Raw genomic sequence first — 14,675 nt, forward strand, 5'->3', positions numbered from 1 at the left:
ATAGATCAACAAATTTCATTATCTTGCGTAAATTCTATCAGCTTATCTACAGTTCTTTAACACGATCTGATCGTTTTTCACTAAACATCGTGGCTGGCAATTTTAGTCGAACGTGACATATAAGAAAGATTTTATAGCCGACAGTGGTATACGAGGAAAATTTCGTGGCAAGCAACTATAATTACTTGTGGTAGCAAAAAAATTGATTTTAATCACTTCGATTTGTTTCCATAAAATATTGTGAAAACTAGTTACAGATAGTTTAAAATGGTATTTAAACTTCTGTATCTGAATATTCTATTAAATAGCATGAAGCTCTTCATGCTAATTAGTATTTATAATTTAATATTCTTTTTTTATATTTTAATATTTTCGCGTATACAGTTAGTTAAATTAATTCTAAGATTTTATATCAATAATACCTTCTCACTAATTTATACTACTCGATTTGCAAACAAGGCCTACAGGAACAGTGAAATAGAAAAACGTGACTGTTAAAGATTTATGCCGGTCATTGTCTCTGTTCTATGCAATCTTATAAAAAGAGAAAAAAAAACAAATAAGCGCATTCAAAAGAAAACTATTCTCTTGACACAATTTATACATTAGAAAAAAATAAAAATTTCGAAATAATTTCTAATCCCCGATATTTTCCAATTCTTAACTAATAATTTTCTAATCCTTGATGATGTTCATAGAGTAACCGTCACGTAACAGAATCTTACAGCACTACAAAATTTAACAGAATCATTTGTTTGATAACAAGATTATATTCAAAATGATATGGTTTAATTTCAATTCAATAATAATAATTACCCTACCATCCGCGGATTTGAATTATATATTATAACACGGAACCCGTATCTGACTATTCGAAAATTCGCACTTGAGTCCAAGTATTTTATTATTTAATTTTAGATCTTTCTTTCTAATGATTCTTTTTTATGTACAAATTACATTATCAAAGTGAAACGTCTTGAATGTAAAATGAAGAAAAATCTGTGAATTATTCAAATGGTCTTAGAACTTATTTAACTTTAAATATAATTACTACCCTCTACTTTGTATCTGTTATACTTTGTGTATACTATATTACATTATATTGACAAAATACGATTTTATTAGTGAACAAGGAATATGCCTAAGCAATAAACTTACTCTTTCTATCTTATTTCCTTTTCTCATTTCTTACATATAAGCATTCGTAATTTGTATTACAAGTTAAAGAAACGAATAATGCTATTTTGCTATTATGGATTTTCTGAAATATATCTCAATAATAATAATAGTTTATTTAAAGTAATTCAAAAGTTCGTAACAAGAAAGAAATAAGAATTTTATTCAAGGTATAGTCTTCCCGAAGGTTTTATAGAGTTAAAAGAAAGAGATAAGAAAAGGAAGGGTTAGCATGATGATCAAGGTCAATATTTACTTCTCGTAATTCGAAGTCGTGTAAATTTCAATAACCAAATCTCATTTCCTAGATTTCCGATTACTACACAAAAGCAATAAAATTTTAATGACTATATTTGGGATCATTTTATATAACTTGATTTTGAATTCTAAAATGTGTAAAAATCTAACATATAGTAAGCTTCATAAAAGATCATTATCAACCACGCTTTTATGACTTTAACATACTCCAATCCCAAATTTTCGCAAGCGCTCGGGTTTTTTCGCAACTTTTCGTAAATGTCAATCGACTTAAATGTATAACTTATAACAGAGCACATTAATATAATGTATATTAAAAATTAATTTATAAAAAATAGATATGTAATACGAAAAGCCATAAATAATAAAGGTAAATTATGATGGAAGAAAAATAATTTTTTATTAAATTATATAGAATTTAATATACATATCAGGACATTGTTATCTACATAAAGGTGTTTAGATATCAGTTCAAAAATAGGTCTTTGTAGCTCGAGTGTTAGAGTGTTCGATCGGAAAGCGAAAGATCCTGGGTTCGAATCCCGGTCGAGGAACTTAAGGTTCAAAATTTTCTTATGGAACCATTTATCTCTCGGAGAAATGAAGCAGAGTTTTTTATTGGAATTATTCCTCATCTCGCCGCCTGACAAACATCTATCCGCACTCCTTTCTTCCTTCGCCAATCTTACCCAGTGCAATTTACCTACATAACGCTGATATTATAGTACTTAATCCAAGGTACTTAAGTAATTATATATTTATCAAACTACCTCAAAACTGTGATTAGTTCATTTAAGATTATTATTTGTTATAACGTAATATATATCGCGATGTTTTTGTAGGCAGATTTTAATTGAAATTTTCAGATTTACAGTCAAATGTCAGGAGAATCAATATAACAAACAATATTTTCTATCTTTAACCAATGTAAAATACTCTTTCCATAATATACTCTTTCCATAATATACTCTTTCCATAATATACTCTTTCCATAATATACTCTTTCCATAATATACTCTTTCCATAATATACTCTTTCCTGAGATTATTATATATTCATTATTTACATTATATAAATACAGTGTTCACGTCCAGTGGAGGAAGAAACCATAATTAACAATAGGTGGGCCCCTCCATGTGTTTCAATATCCCTCAATATATGTACCATACGTTGAGAGTGATATTCGTACACTGTCAAAAAGACTGAGTTAGTTGTGGTAGGGGTGTCGGAACGAAGTCTAAAATTCTTCTCATTTCGAGTTGTAGCAGTTAAATGTGTTTCCATTAGAAAATTTGTGCTGGAAGTTGCTCGATAGCTCAAATGGCTAGAGCAATCGCCCGACATTTTCTGGAAATCGAAAAAAGACCTAATTTTTTTCCCTTCCGTTTCCTAATTTCTACGATATCTTCTACTAATATTTCATGAAACATTCAAATTAAAAATCTTTCAGCATGCAATAAATTCTTTTATACATGGCATATCTATAAGGCATATTTTATCCTTTATATAATCTATGGTGATTATTAACTAAAAATTCATGGATTTTTATTTGATCTTTTCTATTTGCTATGTGATTCTTTTAAGTATATTTTGACTAATTTTTTTTTTTTATACTAAAATACAAATTACCAATAAAACGATAATTACAATACTGAAACGGTAGTGCACAGCAACAAGATCGATGGATCCATATATCCATATCACTCAACTTGGAAAGTGAACTTTTGTTACTTCTTCTGGCTTAATTCAAGATTGATTAGTTTCTGATCAGACTGTGAAGTCTTTACGTAGAATTTAACTTGAAGAAAATGAATTCGAAAACAAGCGACTGGAAAACGAGACAGAACAATTGGACGAAATAAGAGAATACCTGGTATATTAATAGGCTGGGAAAGAATGCCTCAATAGATGCAATTTGAAGTTGCTTACCTTTCCAAATGTGGCATCAGGGTGGTTTCTCATCTCAATAGGATAGTTGAACAAAATCAGTAGTCATCAAAAGTATACAGGTCATCCTACTGATTAAAGACTCACTCATTTTTGGATATAATCTCTAAATATAATTTAATTTGTCTTTCGACCAAATTTGGAAAGCAGACTTATTATTGGTCTTACAAAATGTCGAATAGAGATGTATTATTTAATTTCCGATTTTGCAACATACTGAATTATTGCTTAAGTACTGATTTCAAAGACTTCTAGATACGATATTATTACTTAATTGTTGACTTCACCGAATAGTCTGTATTCTATTCGGTGAAGCCAACAATTTTTGGTTACAATTTGTTAAATTACGGACCTACTAGCCATTGATTTACTTCCTATTGAGTAATAATTTCAGCACTAGTATTCTGATTAGTTCATATTTTAACGGAAGATCTATTGCATCAAGAATGGAGATCTGACTGTCTCCACAATTGGTAAAAACTTTCGAAGTGGATGTTTAGAAGGGAAGAAACTGGGAATCTAAATCGTTTATCCATAGCTGATCCTGAGCATAAATAAATCCAAAAATACTTAGAATTTGGAAGGGTTGACAATGTCACAATAAGATACCGCGTATTAATTTCGAAAATCGTAGAATCCATCTGTCCATTTTCTATTTAAGTTAGAGATTCCTAAATTTCAACATGGAAAATATCGAGCATAACTGAAGAAAACCATACACTGGACATAACACTTTCTTTTTTACTTAGTACTTAGCTTTGAGAATATTAATACTTAGAAACTTAGAAACACAGTACTTAGAAAACATTATATATATATTTAATTCTTATTATTATTAATATTAATATTCTAGTCAAATATATTTACTGTTTGCATTTTATTCAAACACATTATCAAAACAATAGCATAAAATTGGAAAACCAAAAGTAAATAAATGTATCTCCGCTAATTCGAAGTTTCTGGAGTTTCTTCAATATTGTATGTCAATTATAATGCTTCAATAAAAGTAATTATAAAGCTTGTAATATATTTAATGATAATAAAACTTCCGTAATAAATCAAAACTCTCAAAACTTTGAAATATGTGAATTGACGATCAAGACTTGCAAGAGATTTAAACTAACAAGCTGATTCGAACTTATTCGAATTTATCATTAAAATAAACGAAACAATTTTATCTCAAACCAATTGTTTCAAACAGATATTTTCTGAATGTGCTCTTTGTAAAAATTGAATGGTTCGTATGTCTTTTTCGAAACTAAGAATATTACAGGTAGGAAGATCTAAGAAAAGAGAGAAAAGGACAACGTCAAGGAAAACGTCGGATAAAGAGAACGGGGATGTGGTCAAGGTCAAGAATCTATCCCACGAATAGTATTCGAAGAAAAGATAAATACGGCTAGAAGTCCAACAGAAAAAAGAAAGAAAATTTCTTTTAGATAAAAGTTGTGAGATTGAATGGAAGGAATAAGAACTGAAAGAATGAGTATGGAGATTAATGATTGGATTAAAGTCAATAAGTACTTACGAATCTGAATCAATTTCAATAACTAAGTTTCATTTCATCAATTTTTGATTATTATTCAAAACCAATGAAATTTCAATCAGTATACTCGTAATGTTATCCTTATATATAAGTTGGTTTCTAACTCTATTAAGTGTATCTGTTGATCCGGAAATGTACTTGTATGTTGTTATATGTTAAAAAGTTTCGTAACTTTCACAATACTTATATATTAAGTATCAATAAATTTTTAATAGCTTATCATAGCTTTAAACATTGTATTGCGTTCCTAACTTTTAACATATTTCGATCTTGGTTGCTGAAAATTGAATTCATAAAAAACAAAAGCATATCACAAGCTATAAGTTATGTGATGATAAACTATACGTGCCTTCAAATATAATGACGGCTATATGTGCCTACAGACTATAGCTGACGATCGTCTCATTATTTGATCATAGTATTCGTAAAAGATTTTAATCTATTCGACTAAATTTCCAACATACTTGGAAGTAGTTTCTCGAAATACTTACGAAGAGTTTTGAATCTATTTCTATTGGGTTCGAGTTCTATTTGAAAATATGGCTTTGCATTTCTCGAAATACTAATCAAATATTCGAAACTGTTCAGTTAAATTGGAATATAATTATCATCAAAACGAACAAAGTACTCATTATATATTTCTGTTGGAAGTCTTTTAGATACGATCACTAGTTACAGCTATAAACTGCAGCTGTTTCGTCTGCACATCTGCTCAGAGTAACATTTACCATCAGACAGATTAGAATCAAGTTAGGATCTAACAGCCTATGAAACCAGGGTTTAGAACCGTACCCCAAATCTTACTTCTCACATATAACGATCTAAAGATCTGGTTGTGTGGCTATTACATGATATCACATGATTGAAGTAAAAGTGTAAAATGTCCATCTAAATTCGTGTGAATTAGTACGTCAAAATATATGCTCGAAATTAACAAAACAAAACTCTCAGGTATTTTCTGTGGACATTTTTTCAAAAACCCGCAAAATATAAATTTCTATCTACGATCTGACTACACTTCAAATTCTATTCTTAACTATTTTTTATCTTCTCTTCTACGACTATCTACAGACACAATAAAATACACATCTGAACATACTGATCCACAAGATATGCATATTATTTTGAAACAAATTCCTATTGCAGTTTCGTTATTCCTGAGATTGGTAAATAACATTTTTAGAAATAAGGTAATAAACACACAAACACACACACATATATATTACACATATATTATTTTAATACATTTCCATATTATTTTTAGACGCTATATCATAAGTGTTTATTTTCCTTAATTATTATTTGTGTAGAGATATATCCGAAATATAAAACCAAAAATATATATCAGAAATACGCTTTTTACGATCGAAAGTGAATCATTTTTCTTTATTTCGGCTTTCTTTTTCTTCATTTCCTTTGCAACGATAAAAATAAAACAGAATTTATAAACATACAGCTGGATAAACATACCGTTGGATTGTACCAAACGTATAAAGAATACGTTTATTTTCTAAGTCGTAGCAAATTAATACGAAGAAAGAAATTCCGTTGTCGACATCGATTATATCAATATATCGATCTCGTTTTCGAGTATCATTACTGCGATAATATATATGTAATGCGTTTTAATCGTGATTGCACATTCCCCATGTTACATAATACAAAAAAAAATTTATTGGAATTCATTTGGAAGAATCAAGTGACAAGTAAAACAAAAAACAAATCAAAACCCGTGGAGCTCTACTGATTACCAAGTATACAAATAAGATAGAAATAATAAGATATGTGTATATGAATGGACATATTTTATTGAATCCGTATATATTTTAAATTTGAATCTTCCTTGAAACATATCTCACAAATGGAAAAACAAAGAGAAAAAAATTAGGTCTTCGCTTGATGCTTACAAAGATTTTCGGGTGAATGCTCTACCATCTGAGCTACCGAGGAACCTTTTAGCTAAATTTATCTACAGACACATTTAAACATCTGTATTTACTGTGACTCGAAATGAAAGGGGATTGGTCCAATTTCCACCATAAAGGATAACCGCTATCAGATACGATAATCTCTTCGGAAAAAGATTTCATTGCAAAACGGTTAATTATAATTATGGGTTTTTTAAACTTTTATAAGGGATATGTGTGATATGAGATAATATGATTTTCTTCTCTTTTTTGGTAGAAACTTGTATGATGAATAAAATACAATGAAATAAGAGTATAATTAATTGTAGTTTTTCTCAATTCTTAAATGCGTAATTTAACACATAATGTCTCTTTTCCACAAGATTCAGTCAAATCTATTTTCTCAATTATTTGAGGTGGGTATTTCAATTCTTTTCATTCGATAGATAACATCAATATTATAATAATTTTGTTAGGAATATAATGTGTTTTTGTTACGAGAATTATTTCAAGGGGTGCGGGGGTTGGGTGATAGGAAAACGGAAAGTATAAGAGACACGAAACTTTCCTGTTTCATCTTCTGCGAGAATGATTAATCGGATAAATTGCTGCGCGAGCAAATCGAAAAGAGTCATTGGACTGAAAAGACTTGCGCGACGTTGCCACGTTCCTCGACCGGGTTTCGAACCCGGGACCTTTCACTTGCCGAACAACAAGCGCTCTACCATCTGAGCCACGAAGACCTATGTTGAAATCTATATGTAACTGAGTTTATATATCACATCCAATTTCTTGATGTTTATAAAGTTCTATATAATTAGAGAGAAATTATTTGTCTGCGATCATAACTCTATGTTATATTATATTCAACTTAGTAGTACATGCTTATCTTGCAACAATAAATTATTAATCAACAATTTAGTAATGTGTAAAGTTACGTGAATACTGTAAGAATGGTTGCGTTAAGTCAGGAGTCAATTTCGAACACTTACGGGAGAAACCGAATGCTTCCATAGATTACTCAATTAAGTTTGTCGAAGGCATAAAGTTATAATTACTTATTTTATACGAAATTAGTTCTATTTAGAGATATTTTTAAGTTTTATTTCTCTAATTTGTTCTTAATAACACTTATGTATACTTATAAATGTATAACTACAATATATCGATAATTAATTTACATTTCCTGCATCTTATTAAAAGCTTCTGTTATACAATATAGGGAAGAACATAATTTTGATCTTATCTCTGATGATTTGTCGAAAATAATAATTAAACAAATGAAATATTTATTATTCAGCGTCTATAAGTATTATAGTAACTTATTCAATCAAAACTATATGTGATATAAAACATGTGTAATAATAATAATATATGTGTATATATAATTATATCGCTGAAGGCATAACAAATATATATAGAAGTATTTCTCTGCATAAAGTGTCCAAATAATTATGTGAGTGAAACATAAATGTCATATTTTCTTTGATTTAGAAAGTCGGCTCAACTTTCGTCAAGAGCCATGATAAAATCTATTGTTCTCAAGGAAAATATGTAACAAAAAGCACGAAACGATAAAACATGGAAGCAATGTTTAAACGGGTTTCAAAACATAGGATATTTTGTTAACTTTTAAAAAGTATTAAATAAAAATATGGATGGGCTAATTCGCACAAAATTGACCTCATGCATTGCCTCCCGTTATCATCATTGTATTATCTGATCTACAGATGTAGCGGACAAGTAAGGAAAGAAAGTATTCGTAACAATACAGTTGCACGATAACGTCACATTAATTCGAACGTGCATGTTTATTTTCTATATTAAAGAAACGTGGAGACCAGCGAGGATGACCTCATATTGTAGGCTTTGGTTTTGTTCTTCTGAATACTACCCTCTATCCAGAACATAGGGTAATGATCCTTTATTTACCTTTTAATAATGTACATGATCCTATTCTTTAGGAGTCCATAAGTTCTATAAGAAGACGTATTTAAGTTATTTTATAAGCAATGTAATTTTTACAAGCAAAAATATTTCATACATGGTATTGGTGGAAAATTAAGCGTTGATTTATAATAATCTACAGGACTTGTTGATATCGCTAAAACCTTTTTTTCTTAACCCAGTTTGTCACATAATTAACATATTGTATACTTACAAATCACTTTCTCAATTCGAAATTTCTGAAAAGGATAAGATAATCAAAATTTGTTTTGTTATATGATTTATCTCACATATTTAGACTAAATATCGTAATTTCATTTACGTAAATATCTTATTTTGTTCTTTTTAGTCTATTGAAATTAAAGGTCGGTATTGTTACATAATGTTCATATTTTGCAATATACATAAATATATATATATATATATTTACATATTTGCATATAAAAAAGTATATATATATATATATATATATATATATATATAAATCAGTTAAATTTGAATTAATAGAAAAGTCAATAATAACTTTTTTTCTGATCTTAGCAAATATATTAAGTTATTTTTGAAGTATAGCACTCAAAAATATATAATATCGTTGATGAGATGGAATAGAGCAGAATAAAATGAAAATAAAATAAATCAAACTAAACGAAAGAGGGAAGCTTATAGAGATAGGATATGAGAGAGATTCAAATACAATATAAATTACACATTATCGTCTCTCTTATACGCAAGGGCGGGAAAGCGGGAAAGAGAAAAATTTAGTTCACAATATGACGATAAATATGCACGTAATATTACATTTGTTGTTCTCTCCCTTCTACATTAATCCTTTTTGGTCTTTCTTATTCATCCTTTTCTAATTCATCTCTAACTCATTATTTGCCTCTTAAATTCTTTTTCTCTTTCCTTCTATTCCAATCTGTGGAGTTTTTAAAAAATAATGACATGGAACCTTTTTAAGGTTTTTTGGCTATAATTGTATAACTCTTTTTACTATAACTGTTCTTAGAAATCTCTTTTCTCTCCCTCTCTGTCACTCTCCCTCTCTGTCACTCTCCCTCCCCCCCCCCCCCCTCCCTCTCTTGCTCTCTCTTTTTTCTGGTATGAATTGATTCAACAAAATTAGTAACAGATAAATAATTTGTATTATAAATTTTTTAAAGTGAAATAACTATAGCGGTATTACTAGCCCTCAAGTTTATTTCAAATTTATGAATAATCCCTGCCATATAATGTGTCCAAATCTCTAGAAAAAAAAAATATCTTTTGGTAAGGGAGGCAGCAGAATTTACAATGATATCCAATGCATTAAACGTTCTCCATGTATCATTCATTCGTATTAAGACAATTATATATTAAATTTTCACGTTCTGTTGTGATAATAGGCTTCAAGTAATCTAATTGTATAGCAGCAGAAGTCTTATTAAGTTTATTTAGGAAATGTAAGAACCCTGCCTACTCACTCGCCGGAGTTACAAAATATAAGCAATTTATACATCAGTTTACATAGTTTATAACAAAATATTTAATCCAAATAAATATTCTGCATTTCGTTCTCTGTTACAAAAGTCTTATCTATTCAAAGTAACATGAATTATTCTATAAACATTACGGCCACTATTTTGTAACGAGAATCTTCAGAAATGCATAGATTCCAACGCACTTTAGTCACACGATATACTTTAACTGTATACATTGTAAATTTCTTATATGTTTCTTTGTATCCATCTTCATGTTATGTTCTAAGGTTCAAAAAATGTTCGTTTGTTCGCTCGATTCCTGCTCAGAAGTTTTGAAGATTTGCAACACAATTATTTGATTATTACTTTCTAAAATATTTCCCTTCCTAGCGAGCAAGCCATCGTTAAATAAACACTTTTGTACTTGGTTTTTTCAAAGAAATTGATATATATTTCTTCTCAACTTATTTTTGAAATTCGAACCATCGAATCCTTCGGAAAGCAAGTTACCATTTAGTCCGCCGTATACATGACCAGTGTGCCTTACTTCATAAATCCTTCATTCTTCTCTCACTATACAGGTTACGTCGTTATAACTACGTTGACATCCTCTCTCTTTTTACTTTTTTGAATTCTTGTTTTATAGCTGATGCTTTTGTAAGCCTGAGCTTTCTGTCAAATCATAAAGAGCAGTAAAACAGAATATCATCCGTATTGAACAATGATGGAGTTTCATTCGGAAATTTTAAGTGAATTAATAATTTTATATTGAATATTAATTAAATATAATAATTTATAATAATTGATAATTGCCAATAAATTACCTGTATAGGATAATTTAAATATTACTTAAAAAATGTCATATATGTTCCGAAATGATTCCAAATGAAAAATATGTGTATTGTTGTTGATGATAATTATAATACCATTAGCCATTTTTAATAATTAGCGTTAATGATGTTACTATTTTAGATTAATACTTGAATTTAATTATATTGAGTTGCACGCCTGTGTGTATTGATCAGTTTGATTGTGTATTTTTAAAATCGTTTCATGATATTTAGATTATGTGTGTTCTGTCTTTTCCTTCGGTTGCAAAAGAAAGAACTGATATGAGGTAATCATACTGCGACTATTAATAATGACGAATATAATGTTACAAAGCGGATGCTGCATAAAATTATATTTCCCTTCTTCGATATTTTTTTATGGGATAATGATTTCATCAAAAAATGTTATTGGAATAGTTTACGATAAACTTATTTGAAACTACATCAGCGTTCAAATGTGACAGAAGCACTTTAAATCTCGTATGATATTCTAGTAAACGTTTGTCTGTTATGCTAAACACAAAAATGTGCTCAGAGTATTTAACTATTGGTATTCGATAATATCCACTACTTGAGTCAAGTATAGTACAATACTTTATATCTCACGATCTATCGACTTTTTTTGTATGCACTCTATAGATTATGGCTACTTAACTATTTTACTATTTACCGCTTGATAGTTGTAGTACAATCATATTTCTTTTGGACAATTCAGAAGCACCTTCTTCGACAATCTAGGCTCTTCAATCAATTGCCATATTATTTCCTACCTGTTATAAATGCTGCTCCGGGTACTATATCTAGCTATTATTCGCATATTCGCATAGTCGTCATATTTTTCAATTAACTAAATATCGAGATCAGTTTTAATTTTGCTAAATGTCGATTCTATTTTAATTATATCTCTAAATTTTCTTTCAGTTATTACTTCTTCCTGCGAATAAAAATGTACGTCTTTGTTAATAATGCTGATTACTTTTCTTACCTTTCATACTCACTTCTCCTGCATTCGAAGATTCCTTTTTTGCTCGCAGTACTGTTGTCTTCTATCGTTGATCTATTGTATAGTATTGTCTATCCTTGCTCTCTAGTACTCTTGATATCTGTCGTTCGTAGATTCGATTTCCTTATTTTATTTCTTTTGGTGTATCCAACAGTTATTTGAACGTTTCTTCACTACCTCATTTCTTCTTCGTTATTCGTAATAATTTAACCGATAGATTTGGAATATCAGTGCTCTTTTTATGATTATCAGACTTTCAGTACAGCATTTTACAATGCGATTTTTTAACTTTCGATATAATGATTATACCGTTTCTTTCACTTATTGTGCTTTCCTGTAAATAAAAAGATACTTATTACTGTTTGTTTAACTTCGCTCCATTCCGAACATACTTTGTTGTTCTCTGAATTGTTGTATCCGTCCGTCCATATTTTTATTGTCCTTGAGTAGGTTGTTCGTTCTATCTATAGCTCTGTCGCTATTTTTTTATATACGCAAACTACGTATTGACAATCTTTGTTCTTTAATGTTATTGACACCTGTAGTCCTTTCGTTGTTTACTCTTTGGCGTATACGAGTTGTTAATAATTCCTTCACTACATTCCTTAGTCCTCATATTTATAATTATTTATACAGCACTTTGGAATATCAATGCACATTTTATTACTATCCCATTAGCAGTACATGTCTCTATTAACAGTGCAGTATATTAGCAATGGGAAAAATAATTATACCGTTACAACTATGTCCTTGCAATCTGTATGTAATATATAGAGTTTCCCATAATTTATATTCGTTTCAAACACGCGTTTATCTTCTCGTGTGATATTCCACTATTGATAATTTATCACATTTATATTGAAACGTAAATCATCCTTGGAATACGATGCAAATGATTAATAGTTTATTGTGTTTGCTTCGAGTGTCTACCTACGATTGATTTCATCGTAGCGGCAATAATATATATTAACCGTGTGTTCCGCTACCTGTGGTATTCGTTTCTCCCCGCGTAATTTGATTATTGTATGTATAAGTTCGAAAAAATACGTTTGAAACCGATCTTTGTACGTTCGAAAAACAAGAATTGCTAGAAATTAAGATACGAATTCTTTTATCGTTAGGTATTAAATCGAGTGTTATGAGCTGCACAATTTCCTTCTCCCTCCCTTGCTGTTAATTTCTCGTTGATCATATACCAATCACTCTTTTTTTCATGCACCCGTTTGATTCTCGCAATTTTTCTGCAAATTAAGTAACCTAAGTTGTCAGTTGTGACATAAGGAATAATCATACGAACTATCTTCGGGATTAGACATAAAAATATTCGAAAAAAATTATGAACACATATATTAAAACTTTATATAAATAATGAGGATCTTCCATCGTCAATCGATCATAGATTTCCTAGATTCGTTTATTTATTTCTCATACGAATATGCAGAAACATGCATGCTCGAATATTTGAATAAGAATAAATAGAGATTCATACACATAAAATTAATATTTTGTACTTTTTGCGCACAGAATGAAAAATTTCTTCTAATACAGATATAGTCTTGAGAATTAAATTTATTAACGCAAAATATACACTTTTTATATATCGCTTATGACTCTGTTCTTATCATTAACTGTCGTGAATTATCGACATTTTTTAAATTTCAAAAATGTAACAATATATTGTTAATTAAATAAACACTTCTGTAAATATCAGAAGTCGTCAAGGTTACATTTTTTGAGAAACGCAACGCGATATGTGAACATTCCGAAAACTGAGTTTTACCTATATTGGTGTCATGTTCCATGTCAGAGACTTATTGAAATCTACTCATTATGAAAACACGATTATTAAAATGATCAATTTTAACCAACATATCTACACAACATATTATTATGGACATATATATATATATATATATATATATATATATATATATATAATGCGATGGAAACTTAATTCGGCGAATTATAGAGTTGTATAGACTTATCTTTGATTTTGTACCCTTACGAAAATGCGAGTGATAACAACGAGCGACGATTTGAAATGGAATGAAAGAGTTCGTGTTATGAACCAAAGAATTTAAGGAAAAATGCATCGCAAGGAAATAAACTTCTCGAGACTCGTACCAGTAACGAAAGCCAGAAAATAAGATTATTGGTGTAAATATTTTCTCGGTTTTATTAACAATATTTGGCTTTACAATCGAAGAATTGGATTATTTCAAATTGCCTGTGGTTGTTTTGTAAGTCATTCTACGTTTCGATTATTAATGTAGAATTTGCAATTGGACAACGAATTTATTCGAAGACGAAACCGGAGAGAAGGGACAAGATGATCAACTATGTTACGGTAAGCATGCATGCGCATAACTCGAAGGGTAATGTGCTTTTCTACGAATCCAGACAGTCTGAGTACGAAATTTGGTCAAGTAGAGAAATATTTTATTTCCTAAATTTCATTTTCAAACGATGTAAAAAATTCACGAATAAAATTTTTAATACACATAGGTGTAAAAATTAAATTGAGTATCAACAAGTGTACGACACTATTGAATGTTTCAAAAAATATAACTTTAACACATATCGAAATTAAAGTAATAACAT

At 29.5% G+C, this 14,675-nt stretch overlaps 2 long non-coding RNA genes across 3 annotated transcripts in view; one reads left to right on the forward strand and one right to left on the reverse strand.

Moving 5' to 3' along the window:
* LOC127071401 (uncharacterized) overlaps window positions 1-14,675 on the forward strand; it is a 210,533-nt gene that overhangs the window by 84,332 nt on the left and 111,526 nt on the right. The gene's annotated exons all lie outside the window — the stretch shown is intronic.
* Window positions 9,879-14,664, reverse strand: LOC127071408 (uncharacterized). Its single transcript, XR_007785036.1, has 3 exons — window positions 12,467-14,664; window positions 12,070-12,408; window positions 9,879-12,005 (listed from the first exon to the last, which is right to left on the reverse strand). It is a non-coding gene; the product is annotated as an uncharacterized LOC127071408 (long non-coding RNA).

The sequence above is a fragment of the Vespula vulgaris genome, chromosome 21, assembly GCF_905475345.1.
Source record: "Vespula vulgaris chromosome 21, iyVesVulg1.1, whole genome shotgun sequence".
Taxonomy (NCBI): domain Eukaryota; kingdom Metazoa; phylum Arthropoda; class Insecta; order Hymenoptera; family Vespidae; genus Vespula; species Vespula vulgaris.